The sequence below is a fragment of the Puntigrus tetrazona genome, chromosome 1, assembly GCF_018831695.1.
Source record: "Puntigrus tetrazona isolate hp1 chromosome 1, ASM1883169v1, whole genome shotgun sequence".
NCBI lineage: Eukaryota > Metazoa > Chordata > Actinopteri > Cypriniformes > Cyprinidae > Puntigrus > Puntigrus tetrazona.
Window position 1 is genome coordinate 30231013 of NC_056699.1, and position 16289 is coordinate 30247301.

General features: G+C 37.2%; 1 pseudogene; it reads right to left on the bottom strand.

The window, feature by feature from the left end:
• Positions 1 to 4957: 4957 nt before the first annotated feature.
• LOC122349636 lies at positions 4958 to 10423 on the bottom strand (annotated as a pseudogene).
• Positions 10424 to 16289: the final 5866 nt, after the last annotated feature.

Genomic DNA, 16289 nt, shown 5'->3' on the forward strand with positions numbered 1-16289 from the left:
GGGAGCCAGTGCAGTGTTGACAGAACCGGGCTAATATGATCATACTTCCTAGTTCTAGTAAGGACTCTGGCTGCTGCGCGTTTTGGACTAGCTGAAGTTTGTTTATTAAGCGTGCAGAACAACCACCCAATAAAGCATTGCAATAATCTAACCTTGAGGTCATAAACGCATGAATTAATATCTCTGCATTAGAGGTTGAAAGCATAGGTCGTAATTTAGATATATTTTTAAGATGGAAAACGCAGTTTTACAGATGCTAGAAACATGATTTTCAAAGGAAAGATTGCGGTCAAACAGCACACCTGGGTTCCTAACTGATGATGAAGAATTAACAGAGCAGCCATCAAGTGATAGGCTGTGTTCTAGATTATTATATGTGGGGTTTTTAGGTCCAATTATTAGCACCTCTGTTTTTCAGAATTTAACATTAAGAAGTTACTCATCATCCAGCTTTTTATATCGACTATGCATTCTGTTAGATTATCAATTTGGTGTGTATCACCAGGCTGCGCTGAAATATAGAGCTGAGTATCATCAGCATAGCAGTGAAAGCTAACACCATGACTCCTGATAATGTCTCCCAGAGGTAACATGTACAGGTTGAAAAGTAACGGTCCTAGCACTGAGCCTTGAGGAACTCCATATTTCACTTTTGATCGATATGATACCTCCTCATTTAATGCCACAAACTGATAGCGGTCAGATAGATATGATGTGCCATGCTAAGGCACTTCCTCTAATGCCAACATAGTTTTCTAGTCTATCCAAGAGAATGTTGTGATCGATAGTATCGAATGCTGCGCTAAGATCTAATAGCACTAATAACGAGATAAAACCACGTCAGATGATAGAAGCAGGTCATTAGTAACTCTAATGAGAGCAGTCTCAGTACTATGGTACGGTCTAAAACCTGATTGGAAATCCTCACAGACACCATTTTTTCTAAAAAGGAATACAGTTGTGAGGATACTACCTTTCTAGTATCTTTGACAGAAAAGGGAGATTAGAGATTGGTCTGTAATTTACTAAGTCTTTGGGATCAAGATGTGGTTTCTTAATAAGAGGTTTAACTACAGCCAGTTTAAAGGTTTGGGAACATAACCTAATGACAATGATGAATTAATAATGTTCAAAATAGGATCTATGACTTCTGGAAGCAGATCTTTTAATAGTTGAGATGGAATAGGGTCTAACATACATGTTGCTGGTTTAGATGATTTAACAAGTTTGTACAAGTCTTCTTCTCCTATAATAGAGAAAGAGTGTAATTTTTCCTTAGGGTTCTAAAGCTCACTATCTGATGTGAAACTGTAGTTGACGGCTGCATAGTTACAATTTTATCTCTGATGGTATCAATCTTAGAAGTAAAGAAATTCATGAACTCATTGCAGCTATACTCTTGGGGCATATTAGCACCTGCTGATGCTTTATTTTTTGTTAATTTAGTCACTGTACTGAATAAATACTGGGGTTGTGTTTGTTTTCTTCTAAAAGGGATGAAAAATAATCAGATCTTGCTATTTTTAATGCTTTTCTGTATGACAGCATACTCTCCCGCCAGGCAATACTGAGTCACTTCTAATTTGTTTTTCTCCACCTGCGCTCCATTTTCCGGGCTGCTCTCTTTAGGGTGCGTGTGTTGTCATTATACCAAGGAGTCAGATTGTTTTCTTTTATCTTTTAAGTGCAAAGGAGCAACTGTATCTAAAGTGCTAGAAAAAGAGAGTGCATAGTTTCTGTTACATCATCAAGTTTTTGCATCGTATTGGATGAACTAAGGAATTGAGATAAGTCAGGAAGGTTATTTCAAAGCTTTCTTTTTGTGGTGGAAGTGATGGTTCTACCATACTTGTAATAAGGTGCAGAGTTTACAGGTTTAGCTATACAGAGTTCACACAAGACTAGATAGTGATCTGAAATGTCATCACTTTGCTGCAGTACTTCAACCATTTTAACATCTATTCCATGTGACGACCCATGTGTATTATTTATAAAGATCAAAATTTATCAGACAAGAGTTATAGATCAGGTCTGTCCGCTTGGTACAAATGTTATTTTTAAATTATCAAGAACAAAGGACTGGAGTTTTTTTTTTTTTTTTTTTAAGTACTTTTTCAAAGAATGGGACAAAATCCACACACAGATCACACCTATGTGGAAAATTAAAGATTGTAATTAATGTACCTTTTGGAACTGAAAAAAGTGAAATACTGGAAGATGGCAAAGATGCACTCAGAGTCCGTGATAAAGAGAGAGTTTCAGAAATTACCCACTCATTGGGCAGTGAGTGTCATCTCATTTTTACATGCGAGTAAAGCTGTAGACAGTTGGCATTGTACTTAAAAGAAAATACATGAGCATTTTTAATATTGAAAATATTTGTGCATGAACACTAGCACACACCCATTACACAAGTACACTAGTGTTCTTTTTGTGTGATTCCTCTGTTTCTGGTTTGCAGGTAGTTTATGTGGTTTTGAGTATTGTAAATCACAGTACTTTGCTGGATATCTGATGAGCACACTACTGAGTGCACTGCAGCACTGCAGGGCATCGACTCCAAGACTGTGATCCTACTGGGAAAAGTTGCACTCTGGGTGATGGTTTTTGCATATGATAGGATTTGTCCAGCATCACCATGGCACAGTGAGACGGAGAGGTTATCTGGACTTCTACAGACTGACCCGCAGAATAAAAAAACCTTCCACTGCTCATTCACTCTGCAGGTGAAAATATGTTTCAGCATTATGTTAACATTCCACTCCTGGTCATTAAGTGAAAAAGTTGCTCATGCTAATCGGGAAGTACTCTTTCAGTCACATGTTAAATGCTTGTTAGGGTTCACAACTGACCACTAGATGGCAGCAGAAAAGCTATTATTGAATGTGAGGGACCGAGAAGTCAAAGACGAGGAACACCAGCAGTCACCAGAAAAAAAAGAACTTTAATTAAACTCAAAGAAGTACCTTTACAAAAACAAACCAGGCAGACAGAGACAGACCAACAACAACAACAACAAAAAAAAAAAAGCCACCAAAATGGACAACACAACAGCTTATAAAGAGAAAGATGGGCCCATTACAAATTAAAAGAAACACTAAATCATCCCCAGAGAACCTAACCCATAACCAAACAACATAAATAGACAACCAAATATAATTAATAAAATCAGCTACTTTTCCTTTCTTGCCCCCCCCGACCATCTCTCTGAATGGTATGTCCAGGGAGAACCATTCCCCCTTAAATTCCCAGTTTCCACCCGGACTCTTAATTTTCGTCACACCAGGAAGCTGCAGTACTTGGGCCTGACAATCACCACACACCGCCCGGTAAACTTAAGCCAAAATAGAAACAAAGGTAAATAACAGATACAAAGCAACTAATTTGTGTGCACTCCAAATCAGCAACGCTGTATGTTATAAATAAAACCTATGGAAAATAAGATTATAAACCGTGTATGCTTGTGATTAACAAATGCAACTGACAAACAGTTAAACTAAAACCATAAATAAACATGATTTACAAACTGTGTTGTGTGTGTGTGTGTGTGTAAAAGGTGATACAGGTATATTACCACTCATGTGTGGCCACCACTGGAATCGTCACATTGACACTGAACATACACTGCCTGTTCACCACCTCGATTTAACGAAGCAAACAGGTGATATGATCTGGCATCGCTGCAGCTGCTCAGGTCTAGGTTCAACAATGTTATGTTATTCCATACATTTTTTTTTTTCTTCCCTGATTGCATGGGCATATTCCAAGATAAAAATGCCAGGATTTATCAGGCTCAAATTGTGAAAGAAGGGTTCAGAGAGCATTAGATGTGATTTTTCACACATGGATTGGCCACCGCAGAGTCCATACTTTAACTCCGATGAGAATCTTTGGGATGTACTCTAGAAGACTATGTGAACAGTTCAACTCTCCCGTCATCAATATATAATCTTGGCGAAAAATGTATGCAACTCTGGATGGGAACAAATGTTACGACATTGCAGAAGCTTATCAAAGCTAAAGACAGTCCAAAGAAATATAAGTGTGTGTGTGTGAGCTTTTTTTTTTTTTTTTTTTTTTTTGCACAGGCAGTGTACATTGATCATGAAATGTACACTGCCTGTACATTTCAATGCTTTTGTTATGAATAAAAGAAAATAATTATTATAATTTTATAACGTGGTAACATTTACAATTTAATTCCACTTATTTTTACTTGATGTTTTCTACACACACGTGGGTGAGTTAGACACATATATGAAGTATAAGAGATATACATTACCATAAACGAATAAGGCCACAATTTGTATTTCGCCTATCTATCATGTTTTTGGATAGTCTAAACTTACCGATAAGCGCATCCTGCCCCGTTTCTTTGTCTAACTTCCACGAGCAGGTCGCCGCCATTGTTGTCTTTTTCTTCGGCTGATATTCACACGCAGACCTGCTCGTACAGCGACATCCAGCGGCTGAGAAAACTTTCTACTTTGAGCTGATTGGAAGATTGCTTTCTTAATAGAGCATTATCGCCATCTACTGTGTAGTATCAAATAGTATTTGGGGGCTTGTTCATTTTACGTGGTATGGGTCTAAAATGGACCAAGTTTGCCACGGTAACGGTTCTGTTCAAATGGAAATATATTTGGTTTGGTTTGATATATATTTCATTCCATTCAGTAGTTTATGTAACACAGGTGGCTCTTTCGGGAGTGTGTGTGTGTGTGTGTGAGCGTCGGGGAAAATAATAGTGTATTCCATTCATTTAACTTTTCACAATAATGTGTCATTTTTACTCACTTTATGGTATTCGCTTTTTTGGTTTTAAATTAAAGTGCTTGAAAAGGTACAATGACGTTTGACAACACATTTTACTTCATGCCAAATGTTTAATTTAAAGACATTAACATTCAAATTGAAGTTTTCTTTTTAGTAGGTTAAAATTTAACCTCTTTAAAAAGGGGTCAAAGGTACAATCGAGATCAAAGTGTATTGTAATGTTCTACTCAAGCTAATAAGTATTGTGCTTCCAAATTAATCCATCTATGTATATAAAATCTAATACACTTTACACACTTGTAATATCCAAAGTCATATAATCTAAAATAATTTATGGAAATAAATTATCTTTGAACATTTTGAAAATACAGTTTGCTAGGAAACAGAATTTAAGAACATATACTTTACAGTTTAATGCATAGAAAGAAAAGAAAGAAATAAAGAACTTCAGGTATTGCACTAGTTTGTTAATAATGACATTCTCCATCCAGGGACTTTTAGGTTACAAGGCCATCATTCACACTCGATCACTGCCTGGAGCAGAAGCTCATCGGGTACCTCTTCAGTGGCCCTTTCTACTTCCTGCAGAGCTTCCAGATAAGCAGGGTCATCCGGCCACTCTCCCCAGTCCTCAGCTTTCTCAGCCTGAGGAGCCGAGGAATCAGTCCTGGGTACAGAAGTCTGGGCAAGCTCGATGTTCCCCAGTTCATCCGTTAAATATGCCTGATCCTCCTCATCCTGTGCAATTCAACACACAAATATACATTCAAACTTATGTATGGTTACGTAAATTACAGGTGATTCTCCAGAAGAACTAAATCCAGCCTGACCTCCATCAGCAGGTGGCTCATGCAGACTTCTTGAGGCAGTGGGAAGCCTGTTAAACCATAGAAATGCCATAATATTACAATCTAACCCAAATCCATGTAACATCATTCCCTACACAAGTTCCCTATCTAGTTAACAAACAAACAACACTGCCCTCATCAGATCTGAAAGTAATGTCATCTATAGCAAAGAAACTGTCACCTCTACTGGCAGGACAAGCTAAAGTAGTTTAACTATATAGTAGCTAGAAAGTAAAAGGTTTATTACTGGAGGATCTGTAGTTCTGTCTTCTGCACTCAGGGTCATGACATCTCTGATACCACACTTCTTCTTTGAGATCCACCACAATTCTATGAAAAATAAGAAAGCCGAGCATTCGTAATTGTTACAGACCCTCAAACAGACGATATTAATCAATGCAAGTCGCAGCCGTGAAGACCCACATGATGTTGTTGCTCTTGTGAAAGCGCTTCACGTTGTGGCACCAGCGGAATTTCTCGATATCATAAACCAACAGCTGTTCAGACGCAAAGTAGTTCCATCTCCGGATGCCTGTTTGGGTTAAACGTGACATTCAGTTAACAAAGTATTCAGTTGAAATAATTCCTTTTGAGAAAAAGGCGGTTTTGCTTAAAATTCAGTAGAAAGAAACTAAAGTACAATGAAAGCATGGCTCCATTTTGTTACAGTTGCTTACTTCCTTGAATGCCGTCTTTGCACAAGAGTGTCAGCACGAATTCATCCACCTCTTTAAAAGAAGATAGCTTCTGTTCACCCAACAGATCTATACGGAAAGGACAGAGCGAGAAGTGTCTACTTGTAGTTAACTGTCAATGATGTGAATAGTAAAGCATGACATTCAGGCAGGGTGGGAAATGATCCTAATAGGGCTGGTGAATGTTCAGTTTCATACATATAAAGGCACATTTTAAGTTAAGCACATTGCAGCATTGAGATGGTTAATTCTGTTCTTAGAAACCACTGCTAGCACTTGGTGATGTTAAGTTGTATTTCTCATTACCAGAGCTATGTGGTTCTCTCTGAGAGGGGACAGACACTGAGATCCTGCTGTACTCTTCTGTGGCATATCATAAGTCAAAATCCTCTGTCCTGTGAAACTAATTCAAAACAGCCATGTGTGTTAGTGTGTGTGTGTGTGTGTGTGTGTGTGAAACTCGATATTCTAAAACAATGGCACAATCAGAAAAAGTTGACCCAACCGTAGTGTGGACAACACACCTGATATTGGTGATTAAGGAAGTTAAAAATATGCATTCTTCTTTTGTGGTGTGCTTGAGGGCTTTGGGACAAACTTGTTGTCTTCTGCCACACAAAAGGCAGCATTCTTTCCAAGTTTGGAGGACTTGTAGAGACGGAAGTTTCTGTTCTTGGTGTAGACCCCTTCAAAGGAGGAAAGAGTTACTTTAATCTCGTCCCTTACCTTCACTTGCAGTACAATTTAAATCATAAGAACATATTTAAAAACTACATTCTGATAATAAAAATTTAAATAAAATGTCATCAATACATTTTAAAAACAGTCAAGTACACTGTATAATAATGTTTAATATTTTATTTTAAATAATATTTTATATTTTAATAAACATGATTTATGTCTTCATTTAAAGAAGTACACTCACATTGATGTTAACTAACATACTAAAGCACACACAAAGTACTTTGATTATAATTTTAACAGTTGTGTTATTTAAAATTACAAAGTAAATATAGATTAAATGTACAAAATTCATCATTATAAATGTAAATGAAATTACAAATATATTTAAATACGCAACATATTATAATTTATTAAACATATTGCAGATGACCATAAATTAAATATACTTTAACCATATTTCAAAGATAACAGTAATAGTAATTTTGAATTTAAAAGGTAGTCAAGTAACTAATTTAAAAAATGTAAGTTTTATAAAAGTAATTTTAATTTCAAAAGCATTTATTTAATTGTAAATAAAATGCAATTACATATCAGAAAACATTACATTCTGCTAACACTCCATGCTTTTATTTACATTATATATTATTAATATATTATTTATTTAATAAGTACACTTATTCATTTCATCAACAGCAAAGAATTTGCAGTGAACAGTAGTCCTTTAAAGTCAAGTGTTTCATTGAAATAATCGATTTTATAAGACTTTTTAAAAATGAAAAACTTTTAATTCCTACCCAGGTCAACAAAAAGTTGTTCTTGTCCATTTTGCTCTTCACTATCAGAAAGTCAAGATCCTTCTCTTCATACTTTCTTCTCTTGGCCTGTGATCCATCCACATCAGCTCTGTTCTCTCTTGGACAAACTTCTGTTGTGGGTGCCTCTGGTTTGCTTTTTAAAACAAATTAAACCAATATGATATTATATCAGAAACAGAAGGATGTATGAAGGTAGAACACTGCGGAAATATAAAAGATTTGTCTGTGAGAAACAGATAAAATTTTGGTTACATCTTCCACTGTCTGTCATCTCACCTTTTCTGAAGGCTTTTAGAGCAGGATGTAGGATATCATGAATAAATCGACCTGCAAACACACACATCACTCACTATCACAGACCGTAATATAAATATATATATATATATATATGCATCAACCACCACGTAATCACTTTTAGTAAATGTTGAAGATGTAACTTTGACTCACCACCAACATGAGAGTTGTCTTTGAATGCAGCACTGGGAAGCATGAAGATAAGATGACGACTAAACTTCTCAGTGGTGCTGGAGTCTAGATTAAGGACATCTTTTGCAGAGCAGCGTGACCGTAAACCTCCTCGAGCTTCTCACACACATACTGTTATTGCATACGGGGAAAGTTATTGTAATTGTTGAATAATTGTATTTGGAGCTATTTTAAGCTTTTTTGTATAATACACTATTCAAAAGCTTTAATAAGGTCAATAAGAATTTGTTCTTTTGGAAAGATCTTTTGAGCTCAGCAAGGCTGCATTTACTTGGTTAAAAATACACTGTAGAGAGTAATATTGTGAATAATTATTACAATTTAAAGTATGTTTTTTCTAACTTAATAAAATGTATTCATGTAATAGCAAAGCTTTATTTTTAGCAGCCGCTATTCCAATTTTCAGTGTCACGATTGATTCTTCAGAAATCATCATAATATGCTCTAATTGGTGATCAGTAACAATTTGAAAGCAGTGGTGCTGGGGTTTTTTTGTGTGGAAAAAATTATACATTTTTAAAAATATATGTCTTGAATTTGATATTTAGCATAAATGTAATAATAAAAATAATTTAATTAAAATAATTTGTTTTATAATGATTTTTAATTTTAATCATATTTGTTTCATAAATGAATACATCTGTTTGCAATCATTTGTAATTTATTTATATCTTTTGTAACATTGTAAATGTCTTTAATATTTGTTTACTTCCATATGTTCTTGCTAAATAAAAATAAAAATATCATTTATTTAAACAAATCTTACTGACCCCAAAATGACTGAAGTAGTGTACACTTACTTGAATTAGTTTTGTCACCATCATCTTGCCGTCCAGGTGCGTGTTGGAGGCTTTGTTTAACTCTAAGTCAAAGTAGAGTTTGCAGACGGCCCCTTCCAGAATGACCTCATAACAGTGCATCAGAGACTGTCTGTGAGTGCTGAGGAGACAAAGATCTCTCATTCACCTACAGCTATGCCTTTAAGTGCATGCACTTTTATTAATTAAAAGTACATCACTACTGATTACACTTTTATAAAATACCTCATCTGTAGCAAATTACTTCCTTTAAATATCTTTCCTAAAACTAATTTATACATATTATGTGTCAGGGGTACCTGTAGTAATGCCAGAGTTCACTGTAGCTGGTCACTAGGAAAATCCTCTGTCCAGCATCACTGCCTTCCTTCTCCAAAGAAAATAAATGCACGTCCTGATAAAGACATAATAAGAGCCAAACATAGTGGTAGGTATACTTCATTTAAACAGATATACAGCAGCTTCTGTTAATGTATTTAACCTGTTTAATGTGCTGAGTGAAGGTGATGGCTGCGTTCTGCCGTGGGAAGAGTCTCCAGACAGAGGAGGGCTGCCATGGCCGGGACAGACGGGGCTTGTACGGACAGCTCAGAGGAGAAGACTGAAAAGATGAGGCTCTCTGCTCCACAGACTTCAGCCTGTCCTGCCATTTTTCTCTCTTGTCATCCTGGCTTGAAAACACTTAAGTATGATTAAATCACACTAATGCTCTGTGATGTGATCAGCAGAGTACAGTAAAGAGCTCAGGAGAACTGAAGTCACCCGTAAACAAATAAAAAAGTCCATCAGCAAACAACATACAGCGGATCATAATAGATTTCTCTAATACTACTTCTCTAATACTCTATATGGATATTTTTAGGCTGTATTATGTATGGTGTGTATATCAATACATTTAGAGACAGACAGACAGACACAGAGAGAGAGAGAGAGAGAGAGAGACAATTGTACTGATGTCGGATGACATGTTAGTTATGTTACAGTACTTTATAATATATAACGTACAATGTAACGTGAATCTATGGTGTTTATATATTTACCGCCTGTACAAAGAGTACATTTGAGTGATGAGTGCTACACCTAGTTTGGTCGCTTACTTGTATTCTTCCTTGTGTAGTCCTTCGTTAATTATTTTTGTATATTTACAGTCTGAAGCGTTCCCTTTATCATGTATTTTCTCTTTTGAGGAACGCGCTTCGCTGCACGTCATAAAATGAAGCGTTGCGCATGCGCCGGATACACCAAGCGCGAAACGGAACTGCTTTGATTCATGAATATTAATAAGCCAACACCCTCCTCATCGTTGATGACGTTATTTTCTTTCTTTTTTTGTCTAATTGTTCACATGTTATATTTTTTGTAGATGCGTAACATGTGTGCATGTTACGGTACAATATGGTATTGTGTTATAACAGAAAGTTTAATAAAACGAAATAAAGTATTTACTTAATATTCATGAGCTCCTGCGTATGTCGCCGAGCATAGCATAGCAGATAAACATTAACTATCCGTTTAAACTTTATAATTCGATTAAAAACAATCGGGTTTACTGTATCACTACATAGTCATACTATATAATACACATATAATCACATCTTGTGTCAACTTAACGAGCAGCCTGCGTCTCTTTTGGGGCGTTATTAACGAGAGCCACCATATCGTGTTGACTTTTTGACATGTTTCAGCCTGGGTGGATGCAGTGTGGGATTTCGAGTTCACGCACACAGACCCTCTTGACCCAGTTATTGAGGAGGAGATAAAGGAAGGCCCTGATGTTTTCAAAACAATTTACGTGCAGCTTTTGCCCTTCTCCAATGAGGAGGATGACAATACACAGGTATAACGTGATGATACTGTGATTTCTTTGTGCATCTCATACCAAAATAGTACATCTGATGCAGTGATTGTAATTTTTACTTGCTTATGATGTATTTTTTTCTCTGCAGAGTGTCTGGGTGGTGTTCGTGAGAACGGAGTCTCTGCAAAAACTGTCCTTTCCTACTTCATCCTTGGTGCTAAAACCAGAAGTCCCAGTCTTGAACAGAGACTATGTGGTCTACAGGCAGCCTCTCTATACTTGTTGTTGCTAAAAATACCTGGTCAGTTTCTATCTTTTGCATCTAGCTGCAGTGCTGAATTCTGTTCCTAATGCATGGCATGACACAGATTCATTTTGTTTATTTAACACTCATTGGGCAGTGAGTGTCATCTCATTTTTACATGCGAGTAAAGCTGTAGACAGTTGGCATTGTACTTAAAAGAAAAATACATGAGCATTTTTTAATATTGAAAAATATTTGTGCATGAACACTAGCACACACCCATTACACAAGTACACTAGTGTTCTTTTTGTGTGATTCCTCTGTTTCTGGTTTGCAGGTAGTTTATGTGGTTTTGAGCATTGTAAATCACAGTACTTTGCTGGATATCTGATGAGCACACTACTGAGTGCACTGCAGCACTGCAGGGCATCGACTCCAAGACTGTGATCCTACTGGGAAAAGTTGCACTCTGGGTGATGGTTTTTGCATATGATAGATTTGTCCAGCATCACCATGGCACAGTGAGACGGAGAGCTTATCTGGACTTCTACAGACTGACCCGCAGAATAAAAAAACCTTCCACTGCTCATTCACTCTGCAGGTGAAAACATATGTTTCGCATTATGTTAACATTCCACTCCTGGTCATTAAGTGAAAAAGTTGCTCATGCTAATCGAAGTACTCTTTCAGTCACATGTTAAATGCTTGTTAGGGTTCACAACTGACCACTAGATGGCAGCAGAAAAGCTATTATTGAATGTGAGGGACCGAGAAGTCAAAGACGAGGAACACCAGCAGTCACCAGAAAAAAAAAAAGAACTTTAATTAAACTCAAAGAAGTACCTTTACAAAAACAAACCAGGCAGACAGAGACAGACCAACAACAACAACAACAACAACAACAAAATAGAAACAAAGGTAAATAAAAGAAACAGATACAAAGCAAACCAAACAAATCAACCAAATTTGTGTGCACTCCAAATCAGCAACGATGTATGTTATAAATGAAACCTATGGAAAATAAGATTATAAACCGTGTATGCTTGTGATTAACAAATGCAACTGACAAACAGTTAAACTAAAACCATAAATAAACATGATTTACAAACTGTGTTGTGTGTGTGTGTGTGTGTGTGTGTGTAAAAGGTGATGCAGGTATATTACCACTCATGTGTGGCCACCACTGGTCGTCACATTGACACTGAACATACACTGCCTGTTCACCACCTCGATTTAACGAAAGCAAACAGGTGATATGATCTGGCATCGCTGCAGCTGCTCAGGTCTAGGTTCAACAATGTTATGTTATTCCATACATTTTTTTCTTCTTCCTGATTGCATGGGCATATTCCAAGATAAAAATGCCAGGATTTATCAGGCTCAAATTGTGAAAGAAGGGTTCAGAGAGCATTAGATGTGATTTTTCACACATGGATTGGCCACCGCAGAGTCCATACTTTAACTCCGATGAGAATCTTTGGGATGTACTCTAGAAGACTATGTGAACAGTTCAACTCTCCCACCATCAATATATAATCTTGGCGAAAAATGTATGCAACTCTGGATGGGAACAAATGTTACGACATTGCAGAAGCTTATCAGAAGAATCAAAGCTAAAGACAGTCCAAAGAAATATGTGTGTGTGTGTGTGAGCCTTTTTTTTTTTTTTTTTTTTTTTTTTGGCAGTGTATATTGATCATGAAATGTACACTGCCTGTACATTTCAATGCTTTGTTATGAATAAAAGAAAAATAATTATTATAATTTTATAACGTGGTAACATTTACAATTTAATTCCACTTATTTTTACTTGATGTTTTCTACACACGTGGGTGAGTTAGACACATATATGAAGTATAAGAGATATACATTACCATAAACGAATAAGGCCACAATTTGTATTTCGTCTATCTATCATGTTTTTGGATGTTCTAAACTTACCGATAAGCGCATCCTGCCCCGCTTTCTTTGTCTAACTTCCACTTGGCAGTCGCCGCCATTGTTGTCTTTTTTCTTCGGCTGATATTCACACGCAGACCTGCTCGTAACAGCGACATCCAGCGGCTGAGAAAACTTTCTACTTTGAGCTGATTGGAAGATTGCTTTCTTAATAGAGCATTATCGCCATCTACTGTGTAGTATGAAATAGTATTTGGGGGCTTGTTCATTTTACGTGGTATATGGGTCTAAAATGGACCAAGTTTGCCACGGTAACGGTTCTGTTCAAATGGAAATATATTTGGTTTGGTTTGATATATATTTCATTCCATTCAGTAGTTTATGTAACACAGGTGGCTCTTTCGGGAGTGTGTGTGTGTGTGTGTGTGTGTGCGTGCAGGCGTCGGGAAAATAATAGTGTAGGTGCCGGTTTGATTGGGCAGCGATTGCCAAGTGAAAGCATCCATTCTTCTGGGAGCAACTGATTGGGTGTGGTAATATACCTTTGCGGGAGTATCGCGAGAACTTCTTCACGCGACTCAGAGCCTGCTGAGGAAGTGTTGTGACATCGCGAGAGTTACTCGTGACGAGTAAAAGTTTTCAACGAGAAACATCGTCGTAACACTCGTGGTTATTTCCCCTGCTTTTTCCGGGCGTTACAAAGACACACTCATGTATGAAAATAAAATGCATCTTTATTTAAAGGGCGTAATAAAGCGCTGTTTTAAAATTCGCATTATTTGAATTTCAGTTGGTTTCACTGACATTCCAATACGTCACAGCGCTTCGGTGCTAGACAACGAGAGAAGTTTGCATTTGTTTATGCGTTTGGTTGATGCGTTATCTCAAAGCGCGACTTACATTGGACTGTAATCTACAATAAGTAGCTATTCAAAGTCTTTTCACGATCTACAGAGATAGTGTTTTGACTGTTCTACCGGACATCATGTCATTTACTTCATCCGAGAGTCAAAATGTCCCTGACGACCCTCACAGGCCCAGAAGCGACACATTCTCCGCTGAGTTGGAACTTCGCAACAGCTTTGAATCGGACTCCGAGAGGCATGCTTTGACATCATGCATTGCATAAAATGAGCTGCAGCCGCATGTTCATGCAGGACAGAGGATGTAATGACGGTTTGGGATTGCTGAGCGTTGGCGGCATCTCCTCTTGTGAAAGCCAAATCGTCCGCAGTCCTCCGATGTCCAGCGCATCCCTCCATACATCCTGCAATTCTCTAGAAGCAGCAGGGCCTTCAGAAAGCATGGATTTCTGTAGTGACCACGAAGTGTCTTCTATCGAGTCTACATCTCTAGGAGTGTCACCTGCAGACTCTGTGGACAGCAGTACAGGTAACACTGAAATGTGGACCTGCACTACAGTATAAGAAGTATCTAGAAGCACTATAGAGTATAAAGTTCCCAAGTCTCTGTCTCATATTTAAGATTCCTTTACATTGTTGTATATTTTGCATAGAAGCAATTTTAGACCAATGAATGTAATACTCACGGGACATATTTATTAAATGTAAAGTCCAAGTGAATGCTTCTTCGCTTTTCGTTTTAGAAAACCATGTCAGTCTAAGGAAGAAAGTGAAGAACAGGATCTGCTCACTCTTCAAGAGGACATGGAATGCTATAAAGCCGCCCTTCGTTCAGTTGTGAAACACTGACAGAGCCGCTCACGCCTCCGTCTACATGACACAGATCTAGACGGTGCAGATTCATCACGTCTTGCGGATCCTAGGCTGGCTGAATGGAGCTTTGACAGTGCCAACAACCCCTTTGAAGGAGGACGTGACAATAGCCTGGAACTGTTAAGCATTAGCAGTGAGTCCACTGAACGGTTGGTCTCGGCAGAGTGGCCCTCTGCTAGAGAAGAGTGCGCATGTTCTGATCGTGAGAACACGTGACGCAACAGAGTCTTCCCTGAGCCTGAAGGAGCCGAGTGACGAAGTGGCGCCTTCTGTGGAGAACAGCACAGGTAAGAACGAAAGTACAGTAAAACCTGGGACATTTGTGTAGATAGTAAATACCAGCACAGTGCACTGGCATATGCAAATGATTCAGTCTTTTTGAATGATTTTTAGAAAAACACCGCTGTTTGAGGAAAAGGATGAAGAAAGGGATTTCTTCAGTCTTTAAGAAAGCATGGAAGCTCCTTAAAGTGGCTCTCCTTCTGCTGCTGCCGTGGGACCAGAGTTGAGCCATTTGTGCCTCTACAAGAGAACTCGAGCCAATCCAGAGCCAGCTGATCCCAAACCACACTTTGTTGCAGAGCCTTTTGGTTTTCAATGATTTATTGAAATGTATGCATTTGAATTACACTGTATAATTTCATTAAGAATGTTTAAGCTAGTATTTGTGAAATAATCTCCTAGTTTATTGCTATTATAATTGTACAAAAGCATTTCATTTAAATGGCTGATGATGTTTAAAATGTTTTTATTTAATAAAATGTACATATAAAAATAATATCTCTCTTTGTCTCTTACTTTTGGCTGCTCCAAAAGGTGAAATGCATCTCAGAAATGTTGAAGCTTAAATGTAAAGTCTGAATTTAAAAAAAGTATAGGCCTAAATATCAATATATTGAGATGAGATTCATTGACGTTTATTTTAGAAAAATCATTATAATTTATTTAAAAATGCAACTTCACCTAAATAGTATAAGATGCAGTCCTTTTTGTGACAGGAAATAAAATAAAATTGAATTTCACTGAAATTTGCAATCATAATTTCACAATAAAGAAAAAGGTTATGGATGATAGTGTGAGTTAAAAAAACTACGCTTCTATATGTCACTTCTGGGGGGTTATCGCATGTCCTCTAAAGCTGATCGATTTCATGTGATAACCCCTGAAGACTCATGGGTTATGAGGAAGAGCCAGGATGAATTAAAGAAAAAAACCCTGAAATATGGTGCATATTTACTTTTTGGGTGAACTATTCCTTTAACAGAATCTGCTGCGCATTATTATTTATAAAGATCAAAATTTATCAGACAAGAGTTATAGATCAGGTCTGTCCGCTTGGTACAAATGTTATTTTTAAATTATCAAGAACAAAGGACTGGAGTTTTTTTTTTTTTTTTTTTTTTTTTTTTTTAAGTACTTTTTCAAAGAATGGGACAAAATCCACACACAGATCACACCTATGTGGAAAATTAAAGATTGTAATTAATGTA